General features: G+C 44.9%; 1 protein-coding gene across 6 annotated transcripts in view; it reads right to left on the bottom strand.

Moving 5' to 3' along the window:
• The window catches only part of SEPHS2 (selenophosphate synthetase 2), a 46,968-nt gene that overhangs the window by 30,822 nt on the left and 962 nt on the right, over positions 1 to 15,184 (bottom strand). For 3 of the 6 annotated variants that reach the window (XM_069570894.1, XM_069570893.1, XM_069570892.1), the window contains exons 1-2: positions 14,182 to 14,456; positions 8,988 to 9,111 (exon numbers count right to left, since the gene is read on the bottom strand). The gene's annotated coding sequence lies outside the window, so the exon portion shown is untranslated. Of the gene's footprint in view, positions 1 to 8,987; positions 9,112 to 13,851; positions 14,148 to 14,181; positions 14,457 to 15,184 lie in introns of those variants that run through there. The other 3 variants (XR_011252789.1, XM_069570890.1, XM_069570891.1) reach the window with 2 other exon arrangements.

Below are 15,184 nucleotides of genomic sequence, written 5' to 3' on the forward strand. Positions count from 1 at the left end.
TGAATTTCTACCGAGACTGAGGCAACCCCTCCTGGAAGTGTGCCCTGATTCTCAGCCTGTTCAGTTGGGAGCCCCTGATACAGGGGCAAAGAGGACAGGAAGGAGCTGAAGATTTCACACCCAAATCTGTGCCCTTAGGACATAAGTCTGACATGTCTTACAGAGAGATAAAGAGCAACACATATGTCACTTCTACCCATTTCTCTTGTTTTCTACAGATCTGGTCTAGTTGTAAAACAGTGATAATTGAGATCCTTCAACAGATCAGCATTCCCCATCTTCTAAAGGACACTGTGGCCATTCAGTATCATGGAAGAAAATCAGGAGTGTCTTTTTTAAACTCTGGGGATCAAACTTGTCCCAGTTTTTAAAAATACATTTTGAAGAAGTCTTTCTGGAATTGCTAGCTCCCATCTGTAAGAGAGAAAAAGCGGCATCCACAGCCATGACTTTTTTCCAATGGAAGTGTCCTTCCCTGCTCTAGATGGGGATGTAGACAGACTCTCCACCGCAGCTTTCTTTCCCTGGTCGGACTTAGTCTGTCCCTTTACTGACACAGGCGTCTTACTCACCCCTCCTGGTTCTACCACTGAGGCGGGGTGGAGATGCCCCAGGGATAGACCTGATGGCATCCCAGAATGATTTAGTTCCATACCACCAAGACCTTTATTTGATTTCCCCTTTTCCTCTGATGCCACCCAGAATGTAACAGATTAGCTTTCCCAAGCAAGTACTTGCTTGGAATGTTTCCCAAGCCAGTACTACTAGGGGGAAGCATCCGTCTTCCATGTGCCCATGTACATTTCTGAGTACAGCCCTAACCGCAGTAGAAATGGTGAGTGTAAAGTGATGAACAACAGCCAAGATGTCCCTTCTGTGTCACCACGCCAATATATGTGACAGCAAAAGAGGTGGTGGAGGGTTGGCCAGCGAGGAGAAAGTGATTTTTCTCCTCAAGCTACTAGGGCCAATCCTTCCAGTTCATTTCCACAGATTACACAGAAAGAAATACCTAAGGAATTGAGATAAAAGCCATCAGAGGGTCTCCTCTGGCCCATTAAGAGCAAGGCTACCAAAGGAAGAAGCCCATTGTATTTCCAATCTGACCAGACCCTGTAACCTGATCTGTGTCCTCAAGAAACACATGGTCACCAGCAGTGCTTCTATCCACAGAGAGGAGACACAGCCATGACAAAGACTCACTTTCAGGTTGCTGGCCCCTGAGGCAGGCAGCCAAGGGAGTAACCTCTAGCCTGAGAGGCGTTCCTGGAGCTCGAGTTCTGCCGAGTTCCCGAACGTGCTGCTGGAGCTAGAGTTACATGCTCCTAGTAACTTTCTCAGAGAAGGCAATGGCACCCCACTCCAATACTCTTGCCTGGAAAATCTCATGGACAGAGGAGCCTCGTAGACTGTAGTCCATGGGGTCGCTAAGAGTTGGACACGACTGAGCAAATTCACTTTCACTTTTCACTGTCATGCATTGGAGAAGGAAATGGCAACCCACTCCAGTGTTCTTGCCTGGAGAATCCCAGGGATGAGGGAGCCTGGTGGGCTGCCGTCTATGGGGTCGCACAGAGTCGGACACTACTGAAGCAACTTAGCAGCAGCAGCAGCAGTAACTTTCTAGTGAGGCTTGCCTAGTCTAGCAAGGTTAAGCGCTTCCATACATGGGGTCTATGTAAAAGTACACAGTAGCAGCATGGATCACAATTCCCTTGAAAGTGTATGATATGACAAATTAGGTTAGTAGTTCTAATTCCCCATGCAATCACTAAATGGTCAGAGACCAGGAAAAGATGACCAAGAAAGGAAAGTTCAGTCCACACACTCTGCCTGTCTCTGGCCGTTCCCCTAGCAGGGACCTTGAGTGTCCCTTGGCCTTGACAGGTCGGTATAAACCCCCGACAAGGCTCCCTTTTTTGGGACTGCCTTCAGTCATTACGAGGCACCATGAAACCACAGAGCAGGGCTCATCACTTGCATCGCACAGGGCATGTCATTCATTTATACAAGCACACCATAGAGTTAGTAAAGTAAAGCAGAAAATGTGCATACTGAGAAAGCAGAGAGGCTAGAGCTCTGACTGTTCTTACCTTGTCCTGACGATACCAGACAAGCTCCCAAGATGATAGCTTGTGGTGAATGGTGTTGGATTTGTGATCTCCAAAGAAGAAGATTTAATTTTGGGACCAGGGACCAGACTTGATCACTCAAGAGCTTTTGAATAGCAGGGTTTTATTAAAGTATAAAAAGGGACAGAAAAAGCTTCTGACATAGACATCAGAAGGGGGATGGAGCGTGCCCCACACCCCGCTAATGTTAGCAAGGGAGTTATATACTCTTTTAGTAAAGAAGTGAAAGGCAAAAGAGAAAAGGAAAGACACACCCATTTGAATGTAGAGTTAAAGAATAGTAAGGAGAGATAAGAAAGCTTTCCTCAGTGATCAATGCAAAGAAATAGAGGAAAGCAATAAAATGAGAAAGACAAGAGATTTCTTCAAGAAAATTAGAGGGAATATTTCATGAAAAGATGGGCACAACAAAGGACAGAAATGGTATGGACCTAACAGAAGCAGAAGATATTAAGAAAGTGAAGTTGCTCAGTCGTGTCTGACTCTTTGTGATCCCATGGTCTGTATTCTACCAGGCCTCTCTGTCTATTGGATTTTTCTAGGCAAGAGTACTAGATGGGGTGCCATTGCCTTCTCCAGGGGATCTTCCTGACCCAGGGATCAAACCCAGGTCTCCTGCATTGCAGGCAGACGCTTTACCCTCTGAGCCACCAGGGAAGCCTCTGAGCCGCCAGGGAAGATATTAAGAGATATTAATAATACACAGAGAACTATGCAAAAAAGATCTTCACGACCCAGATAATCATGATGGTGTGATAACTCACCTAAAGCCAGACATCCTGGAATGGGAAGTCAAGTAGGCCTTAGAAAGCATCACTACGAACAAAGCTAGTAAAGGTGATAGAATCCCAGATGAGCTATTTCAAAGCCTAAAAGATGATGCTGTGAAAGCACTGCCCTCAATATGCCAGCAAATTTGGAAAACTCAGCAGTGGCCACAGGACTGGAAAAGGTCAGTTTTCATTCTGATCCCAAAGAAAGGCAATGCTAAAGAATGCTCAAACTACCGCACAATTGCACTCATCTCACATGCTAGCAAAGTAATGCTCAAAATTCTCCAAGCCAGGCTTCAAGAGTACGTAAACTGTGAACTTCCAGACGTTCAAGCTGGATTTAGAAAAGGCAGAGGAGCCAGAGATCAAGTTGCCAACATCAGTTGGATCATAGAAAAAGCAAGAGAGTTCCAGAAAAACATCTCTGTTTTATTGACTATGCAAAAGACTTTGTGTGAGTCACAACAAACCATGGAAAATGCTTAAAGGAAAGGGAGTACCAGAAGCCCTGACCTGCCTTCTGAGAAATCTGTATGCAGGTCAGGACGCAACAGTTAGAACCTGACATGAAACAATAGACTGGTTCCAAATTGCGAAAGCAGTATGTCAAGGCTGTATATTGTCACCCTGTTTATTTAACTTATATGCAGAGTACATCATGAGAAATGTTGGGCTGGATGAAGCACAAGCTGGAGTCAAGATTGCCAGGAGAAATATCAATAACATCAGATATGGAGATGACACCGCCATTATGGCAGAAAGTGAAGAGGAACTAGAGAGCCTCTTGATGAAAGTGAAAGAGGAGAGTGAAAAAGCTGGCTTAAAACTCAACGTTCAAAAAACGAAGATCATGGCATCTGGTCCCATCACTTCATGGCAAATAGATGGGGAAATAATAAAAGCAGTGACAGACTTTTTTTCTGGGGCTCCAAAATCACTTGTGGATGGCAACTGCAGCCATGAAATTAAAAGATGCTTGCTTCTTGGAAGAAAACCTATGACCAACCTAGACAGCATATTGAAAAGCAGAGACATTACTTTGCCAACAAAGGTCCACCTAGTCAAAGCTATGGTTTTTCCAGTGGTCATGTATGGATATGAGAGTTGGACTATTAAGAAAGCTGAGTGCCGAAGAATTGATGCTTTTGAACTGTGGTGTTGGAGAAGACTCTTGAGAATCCCTTGGACCGCAAGGAGATCCAACCAGTCCATCCTAAAGAAAATCAGTCCTGAATATTCATTGGAAGTACTGATGCTGAAGCTGAAGTTCCAATACTTTGGCCACCTGATGCAAAGAACTGACTCTTTGGAAAAGACCCTGATGCTGGGAAAGATTGAAGGCAGGAGGAGAAGGGACAACAGAAGATGAAATGGTTGGATGGCATCACTGACTCGATGGACATGAGTTTGAGCAAGCTCCAGGAGTTGGTGATGGACAGGGAGGCCTGTCATGCTGTAGTCCATGGGGTTGCAAAGAGTCAAACATGACTGAGGGACTGAATTGAACTGAATGGACAATAAATCAAAAGAAGGTCTCAAGATTGTAAATTTACATTTACGCTAACAGGATTAGCCAGACGGTTTTCCAGGCAGGAAAAACTGTCCTCAAGCAGGATACACTGTTATTATATAATCCTTAGTACAGGGTTTCAAGAGAGTTGTTTGTTGCGTAATCATCAGTTCCCAGCTTAAAGAAAAAAAACGTTTTATGTGACTAAGATTAAGGAATGTGGAGAAAACCAGATGTTTGTCCTTTCCTCTTTCTTGAGAATTCCAGACCGCTATCTCCATTTCAAGAACCCCTGACCCCTTTCTCTTCCCTGGGGACCCCAGACTTCTTATCAACCTGCCTAGGAATTGACTCTCTCAAGGGGGAGAGTCATCTCCCTGGTGGCTCAGATGGTAAAGCAGTTGCCTGCAGTGCAGGTGATCCGGGTTTGATCCCTGGGTTGGGAAGATCCCCTGGAGAAGGAAATGGCAACCCACTCCAGTACTCTTGCCTGGAAAATTCCATAGGCTGAGGAGCCTGGTGGGCTACAGTCCATGCGATCGCAAAGAGTCGGACACGCCTGAGTGACTTCAGTTTTAGTTTCAGTTTCAAAGGCATGGCAGCCCTCTCCAGTGTTCTTGCCTGGAGAATCCCATGGATAGAGAAGCCTGACAGGTTGTAGTCCATTGGGTTGCAAAGAGCCAGATATGACTGAAGTGACTCAGCACACAGGAATGCAGGTACAAGAATTTCCCTAGGGCAGAACCAAGTCTAAAGCAGGGGAGATTTCCCTGACATTCCAGCGGTTGGGACACTGCACTTCCAATGCAAGGGGCACAGGTTCAGTCCTGGTTGGGAAATGGAGATCCCACATGCCATGCAGGAAAAAAAAAAATTGAAGAATAGGACTTGCAGGAAGGCACATTGGCATGTAATACAAGAAAGCATTTTCCTACAGGCAGCAGTGCTGGAGACACAGTGAATCTCCTTGAGAAGTCATGCGTGTCCCATCTCTGGAGGTGTGTGAGTAGCCCCTGGCTGAAGATTTGGTGGAAGTTAAAATATAGCAGATTTATGTGAAGTGAGGGAAGGTTGGATTAGGTGATTCAGGAGTTCTTTCAAATCGGAAACTCTCTTATTACACTTCTAGCAGAAGATGTCATAAAGGATGGAGTGGAGAAGCTGGCTTCAAGCCTTTGAGATCACCTTGGGAAGATTCTGACACATGGTGATGGGGAATGCACATTTCAGGCAAAACGGATGGGCCGACGAGAGACTGAGGAAGAACGAGTAGGACATGAAGCTAAAGAAGTTTCAGCCTAGTTATGTCGTAAGATTGAAATTTACCCCAAATAACAAAGAACTTTGGGCATTTCTGCGTCACCCTAGCCTCTCAACTTCTATCTGAGTACTACTGCCCCTTCCAGGGGCGTTGAGGATGAGATGGCCAGATGCAGGTTTATAGGCTGGTTTATATTTCGAATGTGACCCTGTTCCCTTGGTCTCAGCTGACTACTGTAGAGTAGACATTGGCACTGTAGCTGGCCCAGTCAGGTTCTCCCTTTTTAGATGGGATGCCTGCTCCAGCCACCTGGAAGACTCAGTTGTTTTGAGGTCCCCCTGAGGGCCCCATGGTCTTTTCATTTGGGATGAGGTTGTCAATAATGGGTAAACTTGGGACTTCACTGGTGGCCCAGTGGCTAAGATTCTGTGCTCCCAAGACAGGGGGCCTGGGTTTGATCCTTGGTCATGGAACTATATATATCCCACAAGCTGCAACTAACAGTTTGCATGCCACAACTAAAGATCCTGCATGCCACAACTAGGACCGGGTCAGCCAAGTAAATAAGCATTTAAAAAATAATAAAGGGCAACCTTTTTTGAGCTTTGTTGAAGAGGTAGAGAAAGGTGGTCTGCAGAGAGGAAGTGAAGGATGGGGGGAGATGGGTTGCTCGCTCCAGCCACCTGGAAGACTCAGTTGTTTTGAGGTCCCCCTGAGCTTTGTTGAAGAGGTAGAGAAAGGTGGTCTGCAGAGAGGAAGTGAAGGATGGGGGGAGATGGGGTGCTCGCTCCAGCCACCTGGAAGACTCAGTTGTTTTGAGGTCCCCCTGAGGGCTCTGTGATATCCTTTAAACAGATTTATTGTTTTAATTTTAGCCAGTTCAGATGAGCTCCTGGTACTTGCCACAATGTGAGATTTGGCCAAGACCTTCTTTCATAGGGAGTCAACCAAGGCCGTGAAGGGAATTATCCATAGTTCCTGAAGGAGTTTCAGGAATATTCATCTGGAGGAGGGGTGGCAGAGAAGGTAAGGTCTCCCTGATCACTTAGCTATCCCCCCAAACACTTCATACGGTGCAAACACTTGTACAATAACCAGTCTTCCAGATTCTGTTTTTCTGTTTGACCTGCTTTCTCTTTCTTGCCTCCCTCCTCTCTTTCTTTCTGGCAATACAACATGGCTTGTGGGACCGTAGCTCCCTGACCAGGGATCAAACCCTGACCCACAGCAGTGAAAGCACAGAATCCTAACCACTGAACCACCAGGGAATTTTCCCTGACCTGTTTTCTAGATGGACTCAAGCCTTCTAATCAGAAGATGGGAAATGTTTTCTTTTTTCTCACAGAGGTAGAGAGATGGTAGGGAGTCACTTTCTTTGCCGTAACAAATCAAACAGGGTGACGTTACTGATATCCTCAATACACATAAAGCAGGCCAAACTTGGGTTATGACCACTTTGGAAGTTCAAGAATGGCTGGGCATGCCCAGAGAAGTTTCGAGGTAACCCTACAGAAATTCTTTTCAAGAGAGAGTAGAGAAGTTTCCTGAAGATGAGGGAGACTCATGAACTTGACCCAAGAATGAAGTTGCCAGAGGGGAGCTGAGGTCTTTCCTATGTACAGTAGCTACTATCTAAGTATATATATCTGGCTCAGCCCCCTGAGCATAACTGAGGGTTCAAGACCAAGAGAAGTTGAGACAGCAGAGTAAGTAAAAACTGAAAGAACTGCTTCACCAGCTGAACGCCCCGGAGCCCAAGCAGTGGAGCCTTGGGGACACCTCTACCATAATGGAAATTCAGAATAGAGAGATTTTCTCCCGACTCTATCACCCCCTGGAGTCAGCTTTGGCATTTGAAGGACTTGGGGCTAGTTGCCTCAGGTCTAGGCTCTAGAAGCTGAGGTAGGAAGCCTGGAGCAGCTCACATACCGGGACTGGCCTTCTGAAATAGCACAGAAGACTTGCAGGAAGCTGGAGACCTTGTAGTAGCTGGTGGGATTCAGAATGCAACAGCATGGGAGGATAAAGATGAATATGATCCTATTTGAACTCACAGAGGTTGACTCCTGTCCTCTGAGCTACGTTCAGAAGAAGGAACCGCCCAGAGAGGTAAAGAAATTGATCAGCACCACATGGCAAGACAGTAGGGCTCAACTGAGTTCCAGATTGCTGGCCCTGAACTATATTAGTTTTTGGCCACAAAAGTCAATCCCCCCCCCCCCCCAAGAAAAAAAAATCAGTGTTACATCTAGAGATTGGGAATGGAGCCATTGAAGTGAGGTCACCCAGGGACCACGGGGTCCATGGATTGCAGGTGAATGCCCATCTTTAGGAGATCCCTACCTTTGGTGTGTTCCACTCAGCCCTCCCTCCAGGTAGAGGAAAAACCCAAGTTGAGTTTCTAGAACTTTAGAATGCATGGTCCACCTAGCCATGACATCATAAGGGCCTTGGAAGAGGGTGATAGACTTAGTAAACTCCTTTCCCCTGAGGCTCTGTCTCCTTCTCTGGGGAGGTCTGCCTTCTAACCTCTACTGGCAGCTGGGAAGAAGAGGAAGCAACCTTGTGGTGGCCCAGATATTTGTGTCAGAATCATCCTGACCAAAGCAGCTTGTATCAAGACACCCAGGAGGAAGTAGTGGGTGGGGACCCGGCGGCTGGGAAATAGCAGCTGATGGCAGCCGGTGGCATTTACACCAGCGGATCTGCTGTGAATCTAAAAAGAGAACTCTGCCCTGATTTGTCCTGGGTTTAGAGGCAGTTGGGCCTGGTGGATGGTGGGTGTGGCAGGGAGGCCTCAGCCCCTTCCTGTTGCCAGCTACATCACCCAGAGGCCCGCTGGTCCCTGAACACTGGAGTCTCCCTCCTGCCACAGCCTTGCTTAGTCAATATTTTATTCATTCAAGAGCCACAGGAAAGGGACTTTTTTTCTGGTCCAGTGGGTAACAGTCTGTTCTCCCAATGCAGGGGGCCTGGGTTCCATCCCTGGTCAGGGAACCATTATTAGATCTTGCATGCTGCAACTAAGACCCAGCATAGCCAAATAAATAAATAAGCTTTAAAAAAAAAAAAATGAGCCACAGGAAAGAAAAGGCTCAGTGTGAGAGTCCAAGTGGACTGGGACACGAGAGGCCATTAGGAGTGGATGCCGCCTTCCAAGTTATCGCTGTGCCTGGTTTATGGAGCTCATATTTCTATCTCTCATGACATATTTCTCTGCGTGTTTGCACTGCCCTCTCCTCACTTATAACTGGACAATCCTCTCTCTGTTCCCCAGCTCACATTCTGGCAGAAGCCAATGGATTGCTTACCTGCCACCAGTGTGTTGTTTCGTGTTATACAGCCATTAAGTAAGGAACTCAGCCTTCTTCTTTAATCTCCTTCAACCTCTTCCTTTAGGATGATACAGATTTTTGCTTCTTAAGAGCCTAGACCCTGGAAAGCAAAAGCCTCTTAACTATCCTTAGAGAAAAGGGTAGCCCCAAGCATTCATTCATTCAATAAATACTTACTGATTCAATATTTATTCACTTTGCTCCAAGTACTGCTTTAGGTACTGGGCACACAGTGAGGGCTTCCCAGGTGGCGCTAGTGGTAAAAAAAAAAAACCTGCCTCCCAACGCAGAAGACACGAGGGTTCGATCCCTGGGTCTGGAAGATCCCTTGGAGGAGGGCATGGCAACCCGCTCCACTATTCTTGCCTGAAGACTCTCCCAAGGACAGAGGAGGCTGGCGGGCTACAGCCCATAGGGTTGCAAAGAGTTGGACACGACTTACCGACTAAGCACAGCACAGGGAAGATGGACAATCAACTGGATGGCTAAGGAAATTAGGCAGTAAAAGTAGTTTGTTAGTGCTAAGGAACAAGAACCTCAAGGAGATGAGGGAAGGAGCCTGCAAGAGAACAAGTGTCCGGAGGCAGAGGGTGATCAAAGAGCCGGGAGAGCAGAGAGGCTGAAAACGAGTGAGCTTGAGGCGAGCAAGCTCAAACAGATGATGAGATATCTGATGGATTAAAGCTGCATGGGCAATGGTGAGAACTTTGGCTGGTATTTTGAGTGAAATGAGAAGAAGTTGGAGGGTTTTGAGCAAGAGATTGATGTGATCTATTATTTTTGTTTATTTATTTTTGGCTGAGCACATGCCATGTGGGTTACCAGTTCCTCAACCAGGGATCAACCCATGTTCCCTGCAATGGAAACCTGAAGTCTTAACCACTGGACTGCCAGGGAAGTCTCTGACATATTTTCAAAGGACCCCTCTGGCCGTAGCAGAGGCAAAGTTGGAAGCAGGACCGGTTAGTTAGGGGACTGCCACAAAATCTAGGTACAAGGAGCTTCTGTACTGGTGAACAGGTGGAGGTGCTGGGAGAGGGTAATGCCTGGAGAGGACAAGGAAGCTCTTTCCTCACACCCTGCCCTGTTCATCTTTTCCTTCTGGCTGTTTCTGAATTATCAGTTCAGTTCAGTCACTCAGTTGTGTCCGACTCTTTGTGACCCCATGGATTGCAGCATGCCAGGCCTCCCTGTCCATCACCAACTCCTGGAGCTTGCTCAAACTCATGTCCATTGACTCAGTGATACCATCCAACCATTTCATCTTCTGTTGTCCCCTTCTCTTCCTGCCTTCAATCTTTCCCAGCATCAGGGTCTTTTCCAAAGAGTCAGTTCTTCGCATCCGGTGGCCAAAGTATAGGAGTTTCAGCTTCAGCATCAGTCCTTCCGATGAATATTCAGGACTGATTTTCTTTAGGATGGACTGGTTGGATCTCCTTGCGGTCCAAGGGATTCTCAAGAGTCTTCTCCAACACCACAGTTCAAAAGCATCAATTCTTCGGCACTCAGCTTTCTTTATAGTCCAACTCTCACATCCATACATGGCCACTGGAAAAACCAATAGCCTTGCCTAGATGGACCTTTGTTGGCAAAGTAATGTCTCTGATTTTCAATATGCTGTCTAGGTTGGTCATAGATTTTCTTCCAAGAAGCAAGCATCTTTTAATTTCATGGCTGCAGTTGCCATCCACAAGTGATTTTGGAGCCCCAGAAAATAAAGTCTGTCACTGTTTCTATTGTTTCCCCATCTATTTGCCATGAAGTGATGGGACCAGATGCCATGATCTTCGCTTTTGAATGCTGAGTTTTAAGTCAGCTTTTTCACTCTCCTCTTTCACTTTCATCAAGAAGCTCTTTAGTTCCTCTTCACTTTCTGCCATAAGGGTGGTGTCATCTGCATATCTGAGGTTATTGATATTTCTCCCAGCAATCTTGATTCCAGCTTGTGTCTCCTCCAGCCCAGCATTTCTCATGATGTACTCTGCATATAAGTTAAATAAACAGGGTGACAATACACAGCCTTGACATACTGCTTTCCCAATTTGGAACCACTCTATTGTTCCATGTCAGGTTCTAACTGTTGCTTCTTGAGATTTCTCAGGAAGCAGGTCAGGTGATCTGGTATTCCCATCTGTTGAAGAATTTTCCACAGTTTGTTGTGATCTACACAGTCAAAGGCTTTGGTGTAATCAATAAAGCAGAAGTAGATGTTTTTCTGGAATTCTCTTGCTTTTTTGATGATCCAACAGATGTTGGCAATTTGATCTCTGGTTCCTCTGCCTTTTCTAAATCCAGCCTGAACATCTGGTAGTTCACGGTTCACATACTGTTGAAGTCTCACTTGGAGAATTTTGAGCATTACTTTGCTAGCATGTGAGATGAGTGCAATTGTGTGATAGTTTGAGCATTCTTTGGCGTTGCTCTTCTTTGGGATTGGAATGAAAATTGACCTCTTTCAGTCCTGTGGCCACTGCTGAGTTTTCCAAATTTGCTGGCATAATGAGGGCAGCATTTTCACAGCATCATCTTTTAGGATTTGAAATAGCTCAACTGAAATTCCATCACCTCCATTAGCTTTGTTTGTAGTGATGCTTCCTAAGGCCCACTTGACTTTGCATTCCAGGATGTCTGGCTCTAGGTGGGTGATCACACCATCGTGGTTATCTGGGTCATGAAGATCTTTTTTTGTATAATTGTTCTGTGTATTCTTGCCACTTCTTCATATCTTCTGCTTCTGTTAGGTCCATACCATTTCTGTCCTTTGTTGTGCCAATCTTTGCATGAAATGTTCTCTTGGTATCTCTAATTTTCTTGACGAGATCTCTCATCTTTCCCATTCTATTGTTTTCCTCTATTTCTTTGCACTGATCACTGAGGGAGGCTTTCTTATCTCTCTTTGCTATTCTTTGGAGCTCTGCATTCAAATGGGTTTATCTTTCCTTTTCTCCTTTGCCTTTCAGTTCTCTTCTTTTTTCAGCTATTTGAAAGGCCTCCTCAGATGACCATTTTCCCTTTTTGCATTTCTTTTTTAATAAATAAATACTTTAAAAACACCTAGACATTACAATGGAAACAACGTTGCCCACCATTCCTGTTCTACAGGATTAAGTTGTAAACCACAGCAGTTGCCTGCTGACAGTACAGGGAATTCCAGAAGAAAAATAGGTGGAGCTTTCTGTGTTTGGGATGTAGATAATTAAGATGCATGTCTAAGGAAGAATGTCAATGACCCCAGATGCTTGCATCTTCTCATATGTAGAAAAGTAGTAAAATCATTAATTTAAGATCTCTGGCTTTGTGATTAGATTAGTAATCTTTTACCAAGATGCATGGGCTTCCCAGGTGGTGCTAGTCGTAAAGAATCCACCTGCCAGTGCAGGAGACTAAGAGACTGGAGTTCGATCCCTGGATCTAGAAGATCCCTTGGAGTAGGAAATGGCAACCCACTCCAGTATTCTTGCCTGGAAGATTCCATGAACAGAGAAGCCTGGTTGGCTACAGTCCATGGGGTGGCAAAGAGTTGCACACAGCTGAGCAACTGAGCACACGTACACCCAGATGCATGCTTGACGACGTGTATTTCCCAGCCCCAGAGTCATGGGTATCCTGGCTCCTCACTTCCCACTTGAGAGCAGTTCCTCAGAGCTATCTGAGAGGCCAGCTCCTGGGTATAATACTCAATAAGGTCTGAGATAAAACTGAAATTTGATGCTTTTACGGTGTGCATTTCTTTTTTGGTGGGGGGTCGGGCAGGGGGGGTCTTCCCTTATGGCTCAGCTGGTAAAGAATCTGCCTACAGTGCGGGAGACCTGGGTTCAATCCCTGGGTTGGGAAGATTCCCTGGTGAAGGGAAAGGCTACTCACTCCAGTATTCTGGCCTAGAGAATTAGTCCACGGTGTTGCAAAGAATCGGACATGACTGAGAGACTTTCACTTTTTTTTTTCAGTTGACAAGACCATCAAGAGAAAAAAAGGTGAGATGTTGACAAGTAAAGAAAAGAAGAATTGGTAGAATTGCCATGATTCCTCTGAAAGACAATTTATTATTATGTATTGTTTTTGAAGATATATATGCCTTATGACTTTAATTCTTATGGCTACATCATAAGGAAATTTATAAAGAATAAAGAAAGAGACATATACCAGGATTTTTATTGAAGCATTGCAACTCAGTATCTATCAGAAAAGGAAGACTTAAAAAAAAAAGGAAGACTACATGTGAACATAATCCAAATAATGGAATATTATATAGCTGTCAAAATGAATAAACCAGAGCTATACATATCTGGGCTTTCCAGATGATGCTAGTGGTGAAGAACCCGTCTGCTACTGCAGGAGACACGAGATGTGGGTTCGATCCCCGGGTCGGGAAGATCTCCTGGAGGAGGGCCATAGCAACCCATTCCAGTATTCTTGCCTGGAGAATCCCATAGAGGAGTCTGGCAAGCTACAGTCCATAGGGTCACAAAGAGTTGGACATGATTGAAGTGACTTAGCACACATACATGCATTCATATCTACTTTGATTGGGCTCACAGACACTGAGTTAACAAAGCAAAGTACAGAATATTTTATACAGTTTGGAAATTATTTTGTCAATTAAAAATCACAAATATCACAAAATGTTTATTGTGATATTTATACATACTAAAATATAAAAGCATCACTGAACTGAACTGAAGTCACTCAGTCATGTCTGACTCTTTGCAATCACGTGGACTGTAGCCTACCAGGCTCCTCAGTCTATGGAAAGCATCACTACCTTCAAACAATTGTAATTATTGCCTTGAGGAGAGGGCATGAGGGAGGATTACAGTATTATTTGTACTGATACACTTACCAAAAAATATAGAATAATCTGATGCAAAATAAAAAAATCTGTGCACAAAATGATGATGACTTGAACCATGGAATGATCAATGATGAAGGTGCAAAAGACCATAATATAGGGCATTCCCTGGTAGGTTAGTGGTTAAGACTCCACACTTTCAGTGCAAGGGCATGGGTTTGATCCCTGGTTGGGGAAGATCCCACATGCTGCAAGGTGTGGCCAAAAAAAAAAAAAGCATGATACAACGTCCTGTTTGCCTTCTTGATTGGAGCAAGAGAAAATTTTCTCATAATTTTCAGATGAACCTACAGAAAATTAAGACAATGAAAATCACTTTACCTTAGAGAGGGCACAGAGACTTGAGGCATCCAAGCCATTGGTTCAGTCTTAGTTTCATGGATTTTGTGTAACCTGGAACTCCCCAATCTGAGATCTCACTTGTCACTCCTCTGCGAGGTGACAAGTTTGAGCTCATTTCCATGGTCCTGTATGGAACAATTCTTAAGTGGAACAACCATGTCATCCTGGAGAGAGCTGTATCTGTTGAGTGCAACCTATCCATGGCCATCTTTGCCCTGGGCTTGACGTCAGGTCCCATCAGCCATCACCATGCCAACAGGATCTGTTTCACACTGCTCATGTGATGCAGCCCAGATGACATAACACAGAACCAGCTGCTGAAGCTACTTCCTTAGAAGGAGGTGCAAGTATGACCAACACTATGTGAGTTTCATCTGTTTTTCTCTAGATACTTGGTCTGTTTGAACACTGAGGAGACATTTGTAGCTTCTTGAAGCTACAAAGCACAAGTAAGCCCCCCACATTCTGGCAGGTCAGAGGCCCAATGCAGGAGACAGCAAGTGATTTTTTTTTTTTCCAAACTGAAAACCAAAATGTGATAAATATACAAAGGAGTATACCCACCTGCTGAAACATACACATAAACTATAAGCCAAAAAGTGGAGACTTTGAGATTGTTTCCTGAATTCCTTTCATCCCAGGTGCTCTATTCATTGCTACTAATACACTTAATGTTTCTATAAACTTAAGCCCTAACTCAAGCATCTAAAATTTGAAGCTGGTGTAAAGCAAGGATTCCCAACCTCTGAGATCTAAAATGCCTGATAATCTGAGGTGGCACTGATGTAATAAAAATAGAAATAAAATGCACAATAAACGTAATGCTCTCGAATCATTCTGAAACCATCACCATCCCCCTGCCCGACTCCCTGTCCAAGGAAATGTTGTCTTCCATAAAACCAGTCTCTGGTGCCAAAAAGTTTGGGGACTGCTGGACTGTATAGGAAAACCTTCACACTGGAGATGGCTAATTTGACTATTA

This window comes from Ovis canadensis, chromosome 24, assembly GCF_042477335.2.
Source record: "Ovis canadensis isolate MfBH-ARS-UI-01 breed Bighorn chromosome 24, ARS-UI_OviCan_v2, whole genome shotgun sequence".
In the NCBI taxonomy this organism is placed as follows: Eukaryota; Metazoa; Chordata; class Mammalia; order Artiodactyla; family Bovidae; genus Ovis; species Ovis canadensis.